The 20,313-nt window shown below is 37.6% G+C and overlaps 1 long non-coding RNA gene across 1 annotated transcript; it reads left to right on the top strand.

The window, feature by feature from the left end:
• Positions 1-214: 214 nt before the first annotated feature.
• Positions 215-3,610, top strand: LOC119733334. Its single transcript, XR_005271782.1, has 4 exons — positions 215-502; positions 1,265-1,509; positions 1,640-1,764; positions 2,190-3,610. It is a non-coding gene; the product is annotated as an uncharacterized LOC119733334 (long non-coding RNA).
• Positions 3,611-20,313: the final 16,703 nt, after the last annotated feature.

Genomic DNA, 20,313 nt, shown 5'->3' with positions numbered 1-20,313 from the left:
ACCGTGGGCCAGAAATCGTAGCGTGCAGAATCGTTCGGAGTTTTTGGTGGCAACTTTTTTTCTTTCCTAATGGACTCCTTTTGTGACACTGATTAATATTTTTGATGTTGCCGGCAGAAAACCCGGCAAACTAATGTGAAAATCAAGGTAGAAAATTGCCACTTTCCCGTCGCGTCGGCGATGTTTTTGTGAATGCCGATTGAGGGCGGTATGCTGCAACCTCGAATCTGCGCTTCGTAGGTGATTTAGAAAATCGCGTTAATTTTCCCGGGGACGAGGACGTCAGGAGGAACATGGCGGCGCCCGTCGGCAGGACGTGCGTTGGCGAAGAAAGCGGTGAAATTTCACCATTTTCAGAGACGAGCTGGAAGAAGTTTGTAACTTGTTGTCAGCAATGACAAGAATTGGATGGAAAGGAGAGAGGAGTTGCCCAAAAAAGCAAAGATATAGCGAAAAACGAACGACCAAAGGCCGAGTATGGCTACCACCGGCATTGGCAGATGTAACTTAAGTTTCCAATTCCAAACGTGTCGAATGTTAATTGTTATCATTGTAGTGCAGTGGGGGGGGGGGGGGGGGGGGGGCTATTTATACTATTTTAATACGTAACTGAAGTCATTTTTTAAAGCAAATAAATAGGTTGTGTTTGCTATTAGTACATTGAAAATAAAATAGGATTGGACAAACATGACAATCCGAGTTCTGACAATGATTGAGTATTTTTGGGGAAAGATAACCATATTTGGCCATCACTTGTCACCCTTTACAGTCAGAACATTTGAAACTTGTCTTAAAATTTGTAATTGTGTTCTCAGAAAATAATTCAATATTTTCCCTGCTAAGTTTTTAGGACAGATTTTCACTTTCTAATGGCTGATAGGTCACTGAAGGGAAAAATTAGTGATGGCCAGATTTGGGAATCTTTCACTTATTTGTTTCACACCGGCTATCGTTACAGCAGCTGTAACGTAATTGTCAACCTCTGTCGTTAGTCTTTATAGCATGTCTGGTTCTTGTAATACTCCATGGCTGTAAGAGCCAGACTATAGACAGGTTGGTTTTGGACATTCTGTATTTTTCTTTTTAAGAGCCAAGGACATAAGGGATATCGATTACGAAGGGAAAAAAATTAATTCTACTTCTACAAGAAGTATGATTTGATTACAAACGTACTTTGAACTGAAACTTTCGGATCTCTATTGTTTAAATCCAATCAGCCATTTCATTGCCAAATATTTCATCTGTCTCGTTCTCATTTCAACAGATTCTGCAATGTATCAAAAATAAAGCGAGCGAAACTGAGGATGGAGAAGAGCTCAACTAGTGAAGGAGGTGATGGCGCAGGAGATGTGGTAATCCCCCGCAAGAGAAGACGCACAGGAGAGAAAGAGCAAAGGACCAGGCATGTTCTACCAGTGGAGTGCATCATATGCAAGAAGAGCAAATGGATCCAGCCGCCATATGGACCGCGGAAAAAAGAGCCACTCACAAACTGTGAATATGAAAAAGGTACAGTCATAATTACATGTACATGTATATAAAGTGTGACATCACCATAATGTCATATAAATGGAAAGACATTTCCACATAATTGTTGAAACCACTTTGAACCAGATTTTTTTTTCACTATATTTTTCAGGTGGACAACTTCTCAAGACTGCTTAACTACTCAATGATGAATCCATCCTTCTTGATATTCAAGATCAAGACATGGTGGCAATCGAAGTCCGGTATCACAGATCATGCCACAAGAATTACATCAAGGTAAGACATTGAAGCTATCACCAATGTTGTGTTACTCCTCCTCCCCCCCCCCCCCAAAAAAAAAAAAATAATGCAGAACCTTCTTTATCATAAAAAGTGGCTAGACGTTTGGAATATTTTCTGTTGATTTAGAGCGTGGCAGCTAGTCAATGTGCAAGGTGATAATATTTTCCTATTTTATGGAAAATTATTAAGTGTGTGACTAAAGTCAGATCACAGTAATAGTGCCCTTAATTGTAGGATATAGTGCCTTTAATTGTAGGAAATACTAGGATACTTAAAAAAAATACATTTTCTATGGGCATGCCATCACATTATATTCATGTAAATTAGATAACTTAATATGCATGCAACTATCCTCCAAAACATTTCTTGTAAATGCAAGAAGGGACATTGCAAGTCATGAATTTGTTCTTGTGTGGCAGGCGACTTGCCGTGTACAGACTTGTGTCGTTGCAGTGATTGTGAGAACACCACTACTGAAGACATCGAATGCCTGTCCAGCGCTGACGAAGAAAGTGACATTGAAGACGATGAATAGACACAGGGACTTCACGTAGTACGGAAAAGTTTACATACATGTATTCATCATCAGCCATATTTATGTGTTTGCTCATTCTACATGTACTTGTAAATATGCATAGCTTTTTTTTTGGCCTGGTGTAGACGGCAGAAACGTGATTCGCCATGATGCCTTTCAGGAAGAATATTTCTTTGGTTTGTATTTTACAGCAAATTCCAGTTTTCAACAGTATATTTTTAGGCTTATGACAATTCCTCATCTACAAATAGTTTTTCCAGCTCCACCTTCTGTCGACCCAAGTTGATGCTTGAGACGAGCGCAGCAGCTCCACACTTAAGTGAAAAACTCAATACATGTAATGCCTTGACAATCCATTATTGCATAATTGCATACTTTATTACAATAATTATGACATGCATGTATTTGGAATTATGGAAGTTCCAGTTCTAGACAGTTCATTTTTGTGTTAATGGCAAATTCAGTGATACCTTGAAGAATTTTTTTTAGAAAAAAAAAATTGAGTATGGCCAAAGATTTATTTGTTGCTTATTTATTAATTAATTACCACATAATAAAACCTTTCCAATTAGGACATTGTTGGAATCAAATACTCTACTTTAGGTAAATGACATAATTCGGTAATCTGCAAATAGGCCTAAGTCTTTGAACTTCATATGTTATGAAAAACTCGGTGATATCTTGAAAAAAAAATTTGGGTGGTACAAAGTGTTGACTGTGGTCAACTTAGCGTTACTCGTTGATAGTTTGAGAATTAATTACCATTTATTGTTTGCCTCTTTAGGTAAATGAAATAAGTCAGTCTTCTCCAAATAGTTTTTCCTTTCATAAACATTTAAGAACAAAAGTTGGTGCTGTTTTAATTCAATTTGTTGCAAAATTGCACAATTAATTACCATAATTATGTAATTATGTGATTATGTTAAATTGGAGACGGTTCATTTTGGATTAATGACATACAAATGTACATGCAATTCAATACTTTCAGCCTCACATGCAAAAATTCAGTGATACCTTGAACAAACTATTGGCATAAAAAACACTGAATATGGACAAAGCGTTATTTTGTGCATAATTTCATATTTAATGATCACAACAATAAAACCATTAATATGATATTTTTCCTTGGCATCAATATAACAACTGTTTTAGGTTAGTTATATAATGCAGTCGTATACAATTATAGAAAAAGTCAGTCATGCCTTATATGGAAAAGTCAGTTACATGTATGCCTTCTGTGCCAATTTGCAATAAAACATATATGAGCATTGTTTTTGCATAATTAAAGTACATGTAATTAAGAAACCACCTTGTTTATGAACCTACAAGTGTATAGACTTAATGATCATAAATATTCTAAGTGGGTGACGATCTGCATTTAAATCGGAGTAGCCGTTTCTGAGAACTTTAAGGGGATGGATACTGCCATCGGTCGCTAGGAGCCCCTAATAGATTTTTCTTGGGGGGGGGGGGGTCAAACTTTGGACGGCGATTGTGACTAAACGTGCAACTTGTCAGCTCGGCAACAGGAAGAATTGAATTCAGCACCCTCGAATTGACAAAGAACAAGCATTTTTTTCTTGCCACCAAAAATTTTTAACGGACTTCATTTTCAAGGCGAGATAGGATTTCTGGCCCACGGTCTATCTGTAGAGCGGTTTGCTCTAAAGCCGTATTGAGATTGAGACAAAAGGCCATACTTATTAATAAATGCAATCATGCGACTGAACACGAGTTTTTCAAATAATTTGGAAAAAAAAACAGGTAAAATAGAAAAAGGTCTATAATTAGTGAACTCGTGTCTACTACCGCCTTTGTGTATGGGAACCACTTTACCAATTTTCAATTCGTCAGGAAAGACTCCCTTAGAAATTGACTGATTAAAGAGAAGAGCAAGTGGTATAGCTAGAGCATTCCTGGCCTTTTTAACAACAAAGGAACTCAAACCATCCCAGCCTGGGGCTTTACCATTAGGGAGTTTGTTAATCACGTTCACAATTTCTGCTTGCGTAACAGGATTCAAAAATATAGAATGAGAACACCTGTCTCCAAGAAAGGAATGATAAGAACAATCAGACAATGGAAGGTTGCTGGTTATCCTGTTTCCAATGTTTACAAAGTAATCGTTAAAATGGTTAGCAATACTGTATGCATCATCAATATTTTCACCATTATGCACAAAATAAGATGGATTAATGTTGGACTTAGATTTATTCAATAAAGAATTAATAAGTCTCCAGGTGCCTTTGATATTATTCCTTTCACTATTAAATTTGTGGTACAAATAATTCTTCTTAGCACGTTTTATCAAACCAGTAAGGATATTTTTATACTGAGTGTACACATGCTTAGTATGATCTGTGGGGTTGTCAAGATATTTTCTGTACAGGTAGTTTTTCCTTCTAATGCAATTATAAATTCCTTCAGTTAACCAAGATGACTTGTTCCTATTGAAGCGAGCATTAATTTCTATCTCAGGAAAAAGCTTGTTATAAAAATGAAGAACATACTCTAGAAAATGTGAATAAGAATCATTGACACTGTCAAAATTAGTGATGAAATCCCAATTAATATCCAAAAGATCTTGAATAAAATGCTGAATATTAGTGTCGCTGAAATCACGTCTGGACGTATTCAAATTAGATGAGGTATTTCTGGAGTAATTATTTACAACTGCAAATACGGGAAGATGATCACTATCAGTAAGTAAAATACCAGTTTTGTGAACTTAAAACTCATTAGTAAAACTATTATCGAGGAGCGTAGCACTATCGAGAGTAATTCTAGTAGGTTTGTTGATAAGCGGGAAAAAAGAATTGGATGACAATGTATTAATAAAATCTTTAACACTACTACTTGTATCATAAAGCAATAAATTAATGTTAAAATCACCCATAATGTACACCCGTTTCTTGTCGTTTTGTACTTGGGCTAGTGTATCATTAAGGAATCAGAAAAATTAGAACAAGAAACATCTGGGGGTTTATACACAATTCCAACTATGATATTACCTGATGTAGAATTTTCAATTTCAATAAAACAAGACTCAAAGTCTTCAGTATTAGGACAAATATCTTGGCGTGTCTTATAGGTGAGATCATTTTTTATGTAAAATGCCACGCCTCCTCCCCGTTTGTGTTGTCTACAAAAACCTTCCATGGCATAACCATTGAGTTTAACCAAAGGGTCATCAATATCTTTCAACCATGTTTCAGAAACACCAATAATAGAAAAATCATCACCCAGGATATTAAGATACTGCTGAATATCAGAGATGCTGCTGGCCAAGCTACGAGCATTAATATGCAGACATTTAAAATAATCTGCTCGAGAAAAATTATCCAAGAACTGGTCTTGATCATAGTACTCACAAGCAATATCAGGAACATCTAAGTTAATATCAGGATCTAAGTTAGGGTCAACTACTGGTGTATTATCAACCATCAATGAAACCATTCAACGAGGTAGGTATAAAAATGAATTTGATAAACATGTCCGGGTCTCAATGCTACACAAACACATAACAATAACAAGACGCAACATGCACACACAACGATACGACACAACAATGGGTAGATGACTAAGTAGGGATGTGACTAATTGTGAAATAACTTGTCATTACAAAGAAGACCATCCGCAAAATAAGTTGTAGAGGCAATACCTAAAAAGCAAGATATTTCAAAACACGCAGAGGCTGGTTTGTTCCTTCCAAGGGGGAAAATCATTAGTATCAACAATGATAATAAAGCAAAATATTTTGGGTGTCACAATACCAACCTCTCAAATCTTAAGGCATGGAATACAAATGTAACTCATCCATTATGGAGTTATCATCTCGATCTCGATAAGGTGACACCAAATTCATTTGCTTTTTGAAAGAAGAACTAAATTGCATTTTAAAAAAAGATTGGAGTATAAAGTAGGGATGTTAGCAAAATAAATTTGAACAAGGGTTACTATTTATCAATTTCAATAGGGGGCGCTGTTCAAATTTGATGATTATTAACACTCATTACAGAATGGTGTACTGTATTTTGAACAGGCGGACATTAGACAAGTATAATTTTTTGGGGGGTGTCAATTGTTTTTTTTTGGACAGAGCTGGGGGGGGGTGACCCCCCCCCCCTCTGGATCTGCGCCTGCCCTCTAGCGGCAGTTTAAAAAAAGGCAAAAATGCATTTTCAGTTGATGTCTGTTGAGAAGTTTGCGGTAATCGCTTCAAAATTAATATACACGATGACCTAAATGCAGACAAGACCTGTGCGCGAAAAAACAATTGATTACATCATCAGACCAGAAGTTACAATGAAAAGACCTTTAAACCTTAAAAAATTGCAAAAAATCAACCGTGATAAAAGATTTGGCTATAATAAGGCACAGTTAGCATACCTTTTGGGCTTTCTGGTAATGACATAACAATGACGTCATCAAGTATCATATTACAAACAAATAAAGATTCCTATATTTAATCTTTGAAAATCAATATCAAATCAACTGTTACAGATATAATTTTTTTTTATGGCAATCGATATAATATTGCAGGGTCTTCATATTTGGTATTAAGTGCAAAATCACATGACCCTTCCTTCCAGTCGTAACCGGAAGTGCCTCATAATTTGAAAATGCCAAAAGATGTGAACTTGCTTTCAACGATGTGAATGTCTGCCTAGGCTGTACTGTAGAATAATATTAAAGGTGATGTCATAAAATGTTAGAGCGCCCTCTAGCCGCATGTTGACTAGGTCATGGATTTAAACGCATTTTCAGTTGATGTGTGTGGCAAAGTTTGCGGTAATCAATGGCCCAATACCGTGTGGTTGTTCCTACAACCTCTAGTTCCCATAGGATTCTCTGGTTGCCTCCACCCTAGAAATAACATTTGTCTTTTGTAAAGCATGATTTTTTTTTGTGAGGGGTTGGTTTATTGTTTCAATACTGCACAGTTTGTTACATATACAGAGAGACATCTCTTATGGGGAAAATGACACTCCGCGCAAAACCAAGCACATTGAGCAATGGTGTAATGACCTACTCAACCCCCCCCCCCCCCCCCCGCCCAAGACTTCAATAGTAATATCCAAACAATGTTTTATTGTATACTGCAATTTTTGTCCATACTCCAAACCAGTCTTAAACATAGTGTTTAAAACCGGCCAAGCACCTATTTATTCCCTATAATGCACACCAGGTTTACTTATGCCTATGATACAAAACCATTGATTACTCTGCAGTAATGCATAGGGTTATATTCTTGCTGCCTATACAGATTCCTGCTTTGCTGTTGAGGGGGGAAAAATGGGTACCGCGAAAGTCTCTCTGGTTATTTAATACACGAGTAGGGGGCCAGTGGCGTAGCCAGGAATTTTTCAGTGGGGGGGGGGGGGGGGGGGGGGGGGGGGGCGCTGGGGGGCTGGAACATTTCATGGGGGGCGTCATGTACTCATGTAGATCAATGATTTTTTTAGAAACTCAAAATATCAGGGGGGCGACTGGGGGGGGGGGGGGGCGACAAGGTGTCATGGAAGGGGGGGGGGCTGTCGCCCCTTCCCACGTCCCCCCGTGGCTACGCCACTGTAGGGGGCCTACGTGAATGTCTACTGTCACTCTGTGAAGAAGACGTTTCAAATACAAACCTGTTCAGAATCGTGTAACTAATGAACTACGATATTTTCATTTCTTCAATCAGAAATTCAACCGTGGTTTGCCACTTAGGGCCTACATGATTTTGAACTTGTACCATATGGAATGTCGTCCTCAGTAACGAAGTAACACTCTACCGTGTTAAAGCATATTTTTTTTTCGATTTTCAGTTTTTTGGATTTTTAAACATTATTCATCAAGGCCTACCATTGCACGAAGTTTCAAAGCTTCAAGAGCTTTTTTTTTATAATTACGCTAAGTATCCATGGCAACTTTTGCGCAAAAGTGACAATTTTCGTTTTCACGAAGTAACACTCAAGTTCCATTTTCCATTGCAATGCATGGCGCGCCATCTCTGCTCATAAGTGAGCAAAAACGTTTTCACGAAGTAACATTCTTCTTGTAACAAGTTGTATGAGCGCACGCGCGCTGACCTGAAGTTGCACTTTCCTCGTGTTAAATACATTGAAGAGTGTTACTTCGTGAAAACGAAAATTTACAGTTTCGCAGCTTTTTCGGTTTTCACGAACTAACACTCATTTTTTTTCTCTTATTTCTTGTTTATTTAATACACAAACGAGTGAAAAACAGCAGATTTAATTAATTCAATTCATCAAGTGTCCACAACGAGAAACCCAACTGAAAATACTCTGTCGTTTTGACGCAAAGTGTTGTTTTAGAAGGCGTTCAACTTTAGTTGCCGTTTTCTCCGATTGCTAGTTTTTACTGGTATGTAGATGGGTGTTACTTCGTGGTGTCGGTGACGAATTAATGCAATTTACAACTCTTACCTTCTTTTAGCAAAATGGAGGGAGGGCAGAGGGCTACACTCTAAAGTATGCAAAAACTCCCAGTACAAATCAATGTTATAGTACAACTCAATGTCTGAAAGCAGACTTCATAAATGAAGGTATGCAAAGGCTGAATGCCACGTCGTCAATCTGATGAAACCCTCGCGTGAAAAATCTTAAATATGACGGCTTTGGGTATCGAAATGTGCATGGTGAATGTGCACGTGATCTCTTTGTGCCGCACCCACTCGATATCCACCAATGAAACTGACGGATTTGTTTAGGTCATCGTTAAATAAAGATGGTTATCACCAGCCAGTTGCGTGATACCCAGGGGCCCTGGTCTCTGATTGGACGGCGCATTCCCTCAGCCAGTTGCGTGATACCCAGGGGCCCAGGTCTCTGATTGGACTGAGCATTCACTCGCTCCCTGGATGTTGCATCGTTCAACAATTACGTGACTTGGGTTCGTTTTAGGTTCGAGTTGATGGTGTAAACATGAAACGATAAAAGGCTTGATTGACAGGGTCAAAGGTTCCTATTCTGCAATGCTACATCACGCCACCACCAGATTCCTACATCATCAGGGATATATAATACATGTACATTGTACCTATCAACAAAGTACAAGTACACACCTATGCTCCGACACACCTATGTTCCGACGCACCTACGTTCCGGAACGGAACATAGAGCATTCACCGAAAATTTAGCTTGACAAAGTTCCAACGCGGAATAGGAAAAAAAAACAGTTAGAGCAACAATTAAAATAAAACCTAGGTAATAAATCATCAGATAATAAATAGGAAATAAAATGTTTTGGTTTAGAGATAAGCCCTCCTTCGAGGGGGTTTAAGTTGCCAAGTTGACAAGTTGAACTCGATTCGGTCTAAATAAAAGAAACATTCAGACATTGTTTTAGCAAGAATTAGTTACACTGAATCAAGTTCAACCCTGCATCTAATTATAGGCCGCCGTTGTCTGTCATGTCTGTAGTCTGTAATCGTGTACATGTATATACACTGATATCAGCCCATATATATTCATATGAAACCCAAAACAAACACACATAACAAACAAACCCCTACAAATCGCACTTTGAACCAGCCAGACGAAATTAAACAAACAAAACACTTCAAATTATCCATGGACACTCTTCAAAATAGTGCACTTACACTTTTTAGGTTCATTGCGTTTAAGTGGTGATATTTTTTAAATGGATTGAGCAATTTCAGTATTTTTTTTCATCTAAAATTAGCTTATGAAATTGGCTTTCCAGTCATTATTATTTTTGGTGCTACATATTTTTTTTTTTAAATATGAAACATATTTTTGTGGGTTTGGGTTCCGCTTTTTTGACTCACCCTGTACCGGACCGGAACAATGGGAGGTACCCCACAAGGAATGCCCACCGACGTGCAAGGTACCGTTTTGGTACCCCACAAGTTTTTCACGAAATAGATATATGGATTTTATTCAAAAAATAGGAATTTCCAAGGTGAGTTTTAGAAAAGGGATATTAAGTCCGAATTTCAGCCCAGGAAATTAATTCTGGTTAAAATAAGAGTATTTTGACATTTGTGTGCGACATTGCAAAATTTTAGTACACGAGAACAAAGCAAGTACCCCACTTCTATTGCTGTGTAAGGGTGTGTGTACATGTAGGTGTTAACTTTTAACTACTGAAAATATCGTTGAGATTATTCCGATTTGCCTTTCATCATGTTCACAAATTTGGCAAAAAAAAAACTCATGTTGAACTGACGGATTTTCTTTAAAAGACTACAGAGTAAAGATGAGACCTTTTGAAGATACTTTTAAAAGAATATAAAACGAAATGTTACAAAAAGTGTTTTCACAAAATATATCATTTATGTGCGCTGATTACAGGGGTGTCCTTGAAGAGGCCACTGCACGGAGCATTCAATGTACATAGTAGCATGCAGGATTCACTGCATGATAGAACAAAGCAAATTATACAGATTCTTTTTTTTTTACATTTTTCTTTCAAAACTGGACTGATGTACACATTGGGGATAGAACAAAAGCTTAAATAACGTTTGTAAAAAAATTAAGAAGTGTTTATAGGATTTCAATTTTTAAAAGGGATTCCTTTTGTCACGATTTTGCACACCCCTTTGTGAAGAGTGGAAGAGGCACAAAGACCATCCTATCCACTCGGCTCACAGACCCTTTCACGCCCCCCTCCCCACCACCTTCGACTAAACACCCTAATGTAAGGCAACTAAAAAGATTTGTTCATCAGTGCAGAGTTGGAGGAAACTTTCCAATGCAGGGTATTTAAATTTGAAACGTCCTTTTCTTGTAACCTGCGTTACTAATTAAAAAACTTGAGTTCCGGGTTGTAATAGAATCGATAAAAAAAGAAATGTAAAAAAGAAAAAAGAAAATTTGTACTCCTGAGTACAGGGTCGAGTACCGAGTCCAAACCAACGAGTCTGTGCCAAAATTTTAGTATAAAGAATCGAGTACAGGCCGAGTCCAAATAATTTTCGAGTATTGATGGTCGAGTACTTGAGTGTACTCGAGTTGTACTCAAGTTGTACTCGAGTCGAGTTGTACTCGAGTACGAGTATGAGTACACGTACTCCAACACTGCTGCTTGGTACACGTATGTAGCCGCTTTAACAGATGCAACGCAAGGCAAGTTTCGACCCGTGTTCATATTGCAGTGCTCAGTAAAATATTACAAGCTATAAGACAATATTGAAATGAACAAACTGTATTTTAGTTGTATTTTAGCACAGGTTTTGTTGGAACATTAATAAGTGCACATACATTGTACACTTCACAAAAAGCAAAGTGTGATTCCTACATTTGTAAGCTAGCCTTTAACCTAGCTTATTCAAAGAAACTGACAATATTTTCCTACCTCTTTTATATTCCAAAAAAAATCACTTGACAAAATGTTTCCACTTTGACGTAAAGAGCATGAACAGCGTTTAATGAGGTGGATCTGGTAAAGATGGCGCTGGACAAACACAGCATCATCATCCAGTCGCGTGACATGGTTTATATTTAGAACTTGGGATTTTTGTTTTGCTGCATACATACATGTATACGTTACATACACAGAGAGTCTGCATCTGTTCATCTGCATACATATTTACTTGACACTTGAGTTTTGCTGCATAAGTTACACATACATGTACGGTCTGCATCTGTTCATCTTTGTGCATGTTTACTCAACACTTGAGTTTTGGACCTTAGATAGGTTCGTGCATTCTATCTACATGTACAACGTACATGATACAAGTGGTTAAATTTCAATCGCATACACCTCAGCATCCATTTAATTCCACTTTTTTTTAACCCTCAAATAAATGCCCTTTAATATTGTAAAAAAAAAACATTTTCCCCCAATGTCTTCAAAGTTCACACACTAACTGCAGTTTTCTTTCCCCTTTTTATATAAAAAAAATACTGATCAAGAATTTTCAATCTATTTGAAGTCATCAATTTTGACTTACAAAAAGTTTCAACTCAGTTTTAAACTTGTCAAGACTGAGCGACGGGTATTTGATTGTAATGGTGTACATGTACACTGAGGACAATGAGCAACAGAGTTGACTGTTACATGTGTAAGAGGACACTATGTCCTCAGTTGGAAACTGATTTACCCAAACAAGAGAACTACTTTAGAAGAGAATATGAGAATTGACTGAGAGAATAATTTATGGCTGTGGTGTGCAGAACATAGACCTATCTGTTTGCTTCTAGAACAAACTGCCAAATCAAATCTTTCATTTGTTAGCTGCCAGATCCACAGGCAGGAACTTGCGATGCCTTTTCAGTGCCATGGGAAAATGAACTAATTTATTGTTTTCCGCCCTTTTCTCTAATGGACAGAGTCTTACAGAAGATAGAAATGGACAGGAGTGCTCATCCTCTCCTTTTGGAAAACACAGCATTGGTTTCCACGGCTACTACGTCTATTGACAACAGAGCCAGTTGGACTACCAAGACCAAGACACTTCTGCGTCTCTACCTCACGACCCACAGCGTCAACATCCACTAGCAACCAACCTAGTGCTGTGTGCGGCACACTTGTCAGGAATTCTCTCATTGAGAAAGGACTTTCAGAGGAAACAATCAAGATTATCATACAGTCCTGGAGAATCGGAACACGTAAACCGAACAGTTCAGCATTATGCAATAATTCCTGGATCCACCCCTGCTGCGTTACCAATAACAAGTGCGAGTGCAAACTCTGGCAACAAATGTGACCACACATTTGGTCAATTTTGACATTTCCTCCTTCTGGACACTGTCCAACCGCTACACAAAATACCACGTGACTATAACATTACTGCACATACTTTGCCTCCATTTACAAACCTTTTTTTATACACATCTTTCCAAATTGTTACAAACAATTTTCGTTAAGTATTCTATTTGCCTTTTGTAATTTCAGTTTGGTAGTTATTTTTTTTATGGGAAACTTAGGGGGCTTGTTTTGATCAATTTTCGGGGACAGATATAGGCCTAATGCAAAATTAACATGCATGCGCATCAATTGAAACAAAACTGGTGTTCCGAAAACTTTTGGCAAGAGTGCATTTTATGACCACGGCATGGCATTTGGTCAATTAGTCAATTTGTTTTGGTCAAATAATTTTGCTCAATTTTCGGGGACAGACCAACCGACCGAAAGACAGACAGACAGACTGACCAACCACCAAGTGACATGTAGAAGCTCCTGCCAGAGCTTAAAAACTTATTAGCAAAATAACAGAATGTTAATTTGTTGACCTCTTTTTGTAGTTAAGTCATTTCATAGTAAGGGATCTTCTGTGAGAGAATCCACCCTAAACAATGCAGGGTTTTCAAATTTGCCATGTTCTTTTCTTGTAATGTGGGTTACCGATAAAAATGTAATTGTCAAGTAAAAGTACGACAGACTGACAAATACACCTAAAGAAAGTTAAAAAAAAAAGTAATTTTCCTACCTACCAACCTGGATAATTGTTAGGATGTTTGCGTAAACACACACATATTTGGGGCCTAAGTGAACCTACCTTGATACGGGTCTTGACACACATCCATGGCTTGGCCGGTGTCAATTCTTGCTGTCCTCTTTGGAGGTTCATCATCATCATCATCATCATCATCATCATCATCATCATCATCATCTTCCTATACTGTGCAGAAACCTCCGCTGGAGTATACTCGCACATTGGTTGAAGTGCAAACAAGCAGGTGCAGACATAACTCGAGGCATAAAAAGACAAATATGTGCAAGTGGAAAAAAACAGCTATTTTGGGACAGATCGGTTATCTGAGGGTGACACCGTTCACTCTGGTCTTGAAGACATCCAGGGTTGGTGACTCAACAACTTGCTGGGGCAGTGAGTTCCACAGGTGGATGGTGTCTGGGAAGAAGGAGCCCTTCAGTTAGGTTGTACGGGTGGGTGGGATGAGGTATTTCTGGCTGTTGCCTCTGGTAGATGAGTTGACCGGGATAAGGTGGTTGTCTGGGATGTCGATGAGTTTGTTGGTGATGCGGTACATCATTGTAACTTTGGAGATGGCTCTTCGGTGTTGTAGAGACTCCCAACCCAGTTTACTCAGCATGGTGTTGACACTGCTGTCTCTTGAGTAGTTATTCATGATGTACCGGGCAGCACTACGCTGGACAGATTCAATTTTGGTGATGTTCCTTTTGTGGAGGGGTCCCATACGCAACTGGCATACTCAGCAATAGGGCGCACAAGGGTAGTATAGCAGCGGGTCTTTACTTCACGAGGGCAGTTGCTCAAGTGATCCGGTACATCATTGTAAGGAAAGTTAAAAACAAAGAAATTTTCCTACCTACCAACCTGGATAATTGTTAGGATGTTAGCGTAAACACACACATATTTGGGGCCTAAGTGAACCTACCTTGATACGGGTCTTGACACACATCCATGGCTTGGCCGGTGTCAATTCTTGCTGTCCTCTTTGGAGGTTTGTGGCCATGAACTTCCTGTATGCGTCTTCATCGGTCTCTGCAAGCTCATCCAGCATTGACCAAAAGCACTGTGCCTGCTTCATCAGGTCATGTTGGACGCCTGTCGCCATAGTTATCTGACATTGGTGAAACAATTAGCAAACAAAGAAATCGGTTGTACCCCCGGTCTTGCCATTTAGCGTTAATAAACACAATCAGCATCAACAAAGCTTGAAGAAGTACATGTGCACTCTCAAGCTTCCAAACCGGATTCTAAAAGGGCTCTCTCATTGACACACGTGACTCAGCTGACATGTGTACATCCGGGTACCTGCATTTCAGCATCGCCATTGTACATGTAGAAGGCAAAGTTAGGCAGTTGAGAATACAGTCAGTATGTCGAGTTCAATTTTGGTGAATAGAAGTAAACAACTGGGTGTGTACTTAGGTCTGCCTGTCACAGCAAAATACCCGGCAGAAATGTCACTTGCTGTAACTCGCTATAGAAATACTGTATTGCCATACAGTTTGCACTAGCCCTATTCTATGACCACGGCATGCAATAAGGGCCATATACCGGTACACATGTGAAAAAAAAATCATAACTTATTTGCAATGAGAGATACAAAGCAGATTCAAAAATCAGACTGTTGTTTATTTAATATGGATCAGCCTAATCGAAGTATACAAAGAAAGAAATGAAACACTGCGCCCCTCCCATAAAATACGATCTAGCCCCGCCCCTCCACATAAGGAATTGACAACAACTGGCCTGTCGGTTATGAACCCCTTTCCCCTAACAATAAATGCTTCTGGATCCATCAGCGATTGAGCTGTGTTATCTTATTTTTTAATTGCATGAAGTAAATTTGTGATTGGGTTGATATACAATGTATTTTCTAAGGAATTTCTTTGGATATCCTCATTATGAAGCCTGCATGCCTGATTACAAAACCCAGGTGGTGACCCAGCTGTAGAATTCAGAGGCGGGAGATTGGTCCATCACTGACGGAGGAATGGAGGCATAACACAACAATCATATAACCTCAAAGATTTCTCCTTGATTGACTCAAGTCATTGCAGGCAATGATTTATTACACCATAATATATAATAATTATGAGTTTACAAAATACATAATAATCTTACAAAGTACACAATGTCAAATAATAATCCCTGACGTCTTAAACTTTTCCCCAAATTTCTGGGGAAAAAAAGAAGAAAAGAGATCAGAAATGTTTCTGCAACAATAACAAATAATACAAATAACATACAAATTTCCAAAAAAATCTCTACTCACAGTTAACCATATCAAAGACAAATCAACTTACTTCCGCCAAATAGTGGAAATGTCATTTAGTTTATATTTTCAGTTGTTTATCATTATTTTAAAGTGAAACAAAGAAATTGACTATAGCCGGAACAGGAATCCGGAGGTCACAGGGTCAAACCAGCTCCAGTCAATTTCTTTGTTCAACTTTAAAGTTATTAAAATGCACCGAGTCAGTTCTCCTTTGTGCTTCATTTTTATGACAATACATTTTCGTAAAAAGATCCAGGTCAACTTTCAATGTCTTTTTGATAATAACGAAATAACGTTTGGGAAAAACAGAAGCACAGTAACTGAGGACATTTCAATAACCAGTGTTTTTGTGTAACGGGAGCACAGTCACTGGTTGCAGAAGCGTCAGGAACTATGACAATGTTCTATACATGTATAAAGGATGAAGGTTTTATTTTGCTCAATTTCAGCAAACGTGACACAGAAACAAAACTATCCAAAAGTCAGCAGATTATCTTGACTTGGAGTTTATGTCCGAGTGATGATCTTATCTTACAGACTTGCACATTAATAATCACAAGATAAATCACAATTATGTAATTTGCAAACCATGGCTTAAAGGCATATATGAACATTTGTATTTTATTTTGTTTGTTTTCATTACTTGTAATATTATCACTGTTCCACAGAAGAATACTCAAAACCTAACATGTTGAAGCTTTGGATATTACTTTTCAGGAAAAGAGTGAAATATCCATGCACACACTTTTAATCAATAAACGCGATTTTGTCCATAGACCTCTTATTTCAAAAAATCAGTCAATTGACTTATCATTGGAAATCACCTACATTTCTTATTTCTTGTTAATGATAGCAAGCCAGACGGAATAATTTCACAGGGTGTTTAGTACCAGTACGATCTATAATCCAAGTGAGCGTTTTGATTACAATTCGGTTGGTTACTTTTGGGATAAATGCAAATGATCCCATCCCATCTCCATTTAAATGTGTAAATTAATGAGTAAAAAATCCCCATCATTTAAAATTGCAATCAGTTTGGCTTTGCAGTTACAGTGTGTATATCTCATTTTCATCGAAATCTTCTTTCATGAGTCATGCCAGCAACAACAGTTTAAAAACATTATTAACATTAAGTTTACATTTTGCATGTGAATAAATCAAAACACTGATTCAAAGTATACTTTTTCTCTCCTGCAGAACTACCATTGAATGGTTGCATTTGGGCATGTTATAAACGATCATATTACCTGGGCAACTGCAAAATATCAAAACTGTTAGAAACAAAAGCATCAGTTTTGGTACGAGAACATTTATCAAACTTGGAACAAACAAATCTAGTGTCAATCAATACATTGAAGAGGCTTGCAATGATAAAAACAAGCAAATTGTCCACTTGTACCTATTTCAACATAATCAGAAACACAGAAACATTTTTGAGTATACAACAATCGCAACGATTGGTCCTGAATGACCAAACATGACTGTCCTCTGACAAAAATGTGTCATTTGGCAATGCAACATTCTATGTATATATATACTATACATCATTGTTTGACAGTATGAACACTGGTTTATAGTAACTCTTAATATGGACATGCCGGTAGGCCTGTAGTTGAATAGTAAACGAAATCCATGTTATACAGTCCTCACACAACTGGACCACTTTAAAAAATATATATATATTGCATAAACAGTCAAGGTTAAAGATCTATACAAAAGTAAGCAACCTGGAATCATAATTTTTCCCATTTTATGCATATTTTGCTTTAATTTACAGAAAGGATTTGATTAAGAATGAAGAGCAATCGCACAAACGAAAACATCTATTTGGAGGCACGTGAACTTGTCAGGATTTTTCTAATTTGTACAAAGCTGAGGCAAATACTATTCTGGCAAAACTGCGAATCTTATTCAGGGTTTAAATTCCCATGTAGTGATTCACAATTCAAAAGTGTCCGAGGTATTATTCTGTATACTAAGTTTTGCACATCACTGGTCTATGGAAGGGTGTCGTGCAGCCATTTGCGTGTGGTCACATTAGTTTGTTTCAATTGTTTGAATGCCATATTTCTTATCAGATAACAGGGTGGGATCTCATGTAAGATGATGCGATTCAAGATATTTTCTCAAAAGAAATAAAAAGGAGAGGTGGCTTCCCCTGTTTAATTGACGATTAGATCCTAGTGTTATAATCTTGTATATTTGTGCACTGAAAGAACTAATGGTAAGCAATTGTACTCTGAGGTCACCCAAGATATTGATGATGTGTGGATGAGACGACATGGAAGGGGAGTGAGAATGAATTAGAAACAACTGCTTTGAATCAATCAATGGAAATATGAAGCGATAGTTTTAATGAACTCAACACTGGAATCAAAATGTAACTGATATACAAGGTCAATTTAACACTTTCAACTGACACCCAGAATGTACGACTATGCTTTAATAGTACAGTGCTATTATGTTTGAAGACTTCAAGGAATCATTTTGTACTGGACTATTTGATTGACTTTTCACATTGATTGATTGATTGATTAATTGATTCATTGATTTTTTTTGGGGGGGGGGGGTTGGGGGGGCGTAGAATGAAGAGCTATAGTGGTGCGGCATAGGGACAGAATTGTGCATTTTGTGATAAAAGCCTTCAACTTTGCATGTTGGTTCTTCATGCCATGACACATTTTTTCAGATATGGAGGCATTTCATATGTGACCCCTGGTGACCTTGGAGGGGTCAATGACCTTTGAATACTCTATACATGTATATACATATTGTTCTTGACTATATCACTTTCCTATGACCATAGTCTTTGTATAGTCTTCATACAATGTAAATAGCGACCAAATGCGAAAAAATTCACAATTGACCTTTGATGACTTTCCAGAGGTCAATGACCTTTGTATTAACTGCACTAACTCTATTTATAGTTATTTACAAGATATACCCTTTAAACACCAATTTCTTTTCAAGCCCCAAATCATAATGTTAAGTGGCTCATGCTATGAAAAGAATTTCACAGGTAAGGAATCTCATATCTGACCTTTGATGGCCTTCAAGGGGTCAATGAACTTTGCGCATCCTATTTATAGATATTAAGAGGATTAACTATTCAAAACACTACTTTTACATTACCCATATCTAAATTTTGGGTATTCTTGCCATAATATGAATTTTCAGATATGTAGACATTTCATATTTGACCTCTGATGACCTTTACGAGGTTGTGTTTAATCTTCCAAATCCCATTGTTCATGACTGCAGCCTAATTAGAGCAAAAGGAGTGTATTTTAATAATTATTGTACAACATGTTATGAAGTCAGACCCCAAAGATTTTTTTTGCATGACCTCAGATCTCAATTTTCCTATTTATAAGGGCAGACGCATACGTAAAAGAATATAAGTGACACATCGGACAAGCATCACTCTCTTACAGTGACCATTGGTCTTGGTAAAAAAAGTTAAAAACGTGGCTATCCAAGTCCAAGTGGATACAGCAGGGTGTAAAAAGTACCGAAGAGTAAATATTGCTTGACATATGTACATTTTCCATTAAAACAGACCCACAGATATCTACTCCAATCTCCATCATATTGCGTCTGCCAATAAAACAAGGAGAAACGAGGTCAGAGGTCACCTCAAAATTGTTTGTGGGATCTGAATTTATAACATGAGTTTATACTTATAGGTGCAATACCGTTCTTTGCACTAGTGGTACTTGGGTCACCAAAAGTGAAAACCGGCATTTTGGCGAATAAATATGATAAATAACGGCAACTAAGATATACAAAGTTCATTGACCTCTCCAAGGGTACCTATACGTCAAATATGATGTCCCCACATCTGAAAATTCTTTTCATGGTACCGAAATTCGAGCTTTAGACTTAGGTCATGAAAAAGTGGCATTAACAATTATGAAAATCTTATTAATATCCATATGTAGGCTATTGTTTTACAAAGGTCATGACCTCTTGTAAGGTGACCAGAGGTTGAATATGAAATGACCTTTATATGAAAAATTCCCTTTACACCATGAATACCTTTTATTTAGACATAAATCGTGAAAAAAAGATGCGGTTTAAAGAATAAATTTTGCAAATAGCTCTAAACAGGTTTACTATTAAAGGTCATTGATCTCTCAAAGGTCACCAGAGGTCAGATATGAATTTTTGTCACTTCTGATAGTTATTTTCATTGTATGAAGACCTATGACATAGACTTGGGTCATTGGAAAGTGAACTTTGGAAAGTGAAAAGAACAAAAGTTATAAATAGTGCATGCAAAGTTCATTGACCTCTAAAGGTCACCAGAGGTCAAATATGAAATGC

This window comes from Patiria miniata, unplaced genomic scaffold, assembly GCF_015706575.1.
Source record: "Patiria miniata isolate m_02_andy unplaced genomic scaffold, ASM1570657v1 HiC_scaffold_25, whole genome shotgun sequence".
Taxonomy (NCBI): Eukaryota; Metazoa; Echinodermata; class Asteroidea; order Valvatida; family Asterinidae; genus Patiria; species Patiria miniata.
The sequence above is the reverse complement of the archived record's forward strand: the minus strand, read 5'-3'. Positions and strand labels throughout refer to the sequence as shown.